This window comes from Quercus suber, unplaced genomic scaffold (assembly GCF_002906115.3).
Source record: "Quercus suber isolate HL8 unplaced genomic scaffold, Cork oak 2.0 scaffold_97, whole genome shotgun sequence".
Lineage (NCBI taxonomy): Eukaryota > Viridiplantae > Streptophyta > Magnoliopsida > Fagales > Fagaceae > Quercus > Quercus suber.
This window is the reverse complement of record NW_027069562.1, coordinates 966,416-968,004: the sequence shown is the minus strand read 5'-3', so window position 1 is coordinate 968,004 and position 1,589 is coordinate 966,416.

Sequence of the window (1,589 nt, the reverse complement as noted above, 5' to 3'; positions counted from 1 at the left end):
AGGCCCACTAAGCCAACTTTTAATAAAATTGTAAAGGCAAAAATCCCAAGGTATTAAAAGAGAAAACCCTAACTTCCACCAATTGGACCAGTGAGTTCAGAAAATGAAAAATGAGATTTTATTGCGACTTTTGTGCACCAAGGGTTCTTTACCGAGCAAGCATCAACTCTGACACCAACCATTGAAGATCCTATTAGTGTTTTATGTGAAGCTGCTACGTAAGACTACTGCATCCAAGAGTTGTGGTGAAGCGATCAGTCACGAATTTGTATTGTGCACCGAAGAGATTCACCTGTTAGAATAGTCTACCTAGGTTGGAGTTGCTCTAGAATAGCGTCAGTAAGTTCTAATAAAGGTAGCTACTTTGGGATCGAATAATGTTCCTTGTAATTGTGACTTCAATCTTACATAATGAATTCTTCAAGTTTGGTGGCTACCTTTAAACCACCCATTGAGGTTTTTTCCCATCATAACCATATCAACATTTCAAATTTATTTTCTTTTACACTTTATTTTTGTGATATGGTTGTACCCATCACATATGAAATCGGACCTTTGCATAATTTGACTAATTAATCAACTTGAGTACTTGGTTAATTGTAATTAGGGTCTAAATTTCACAACAGGAGACATTTAGACTAAGTCTTGATAGGCTTCTTATGGAATTGAGTGTGTTGATGTCCTTTCTAAATTTTATTTTAGTGTCACATTTACATTCTATTGCCTTTATCTCGTGGTTGTAACTTGAAAGCATTTGATTATATGTTATGCATCCAGTCGATGAAATGTTGATATAACTGGGTACTTACAAACATACTCTCGACCGAGTTGTGTTTTGAGATGCTTGCTCGCATTTAACATTATTTGGTTGAATGACTCAAGAGTCAAGTCGTCCCAAGTGGGAGACTACTGTATTTATTCCTTTATTTAAGTGGACTGGCATAGTCATATATAGCGGTCATGTGACTGATTGAGGGCTTCTGTCATGTTTCTTTTGTTTAGGGGCCCATTCCGAGATGAACTAATTCTCTTTTTTTGAATCCATGAGTAAGCCCTTACTCTCACTCTAAATAAAAGGACAATTGAATTGGCCCTTTTAAATTTTCATTCTTTACTATCATTGGGTGTTAGGGTTTGAGAGTAGAACTTTTCTCCCTTTCCCACACACACGTACACTCTTATCATGTAGTCACCATCGTTTTGGGAAATGCAAGGATCCTCTTTCAAGATTTCAATGTAACGCTCATCATCAAACCATGGAAGTAATCGTTTTATTGATGAAAACAGTACACCCATATTGCTTTGAATAGATGAAGTATATTTTGGGATAATTTCTAAAAAAACTTTGCCTAGAGGTTAAACATAGGGACCATTTTGCTACTGTTCCCAGCCATGCTTGACCGATGACAAAAACTTCTCATGCTCTGTCCAAAATTAATTTATAAATTTTATAGTTTGGGGCCAAAGTTATTTGCAGTATTTACCATTTGTAGTGATTACTACAGCTGAATTTTCACACACCCTAGAGTCCAGATGATATAAAACTCCACAATTTCCTGTTAAGGAATGCTATGACCTCATAAAATGAC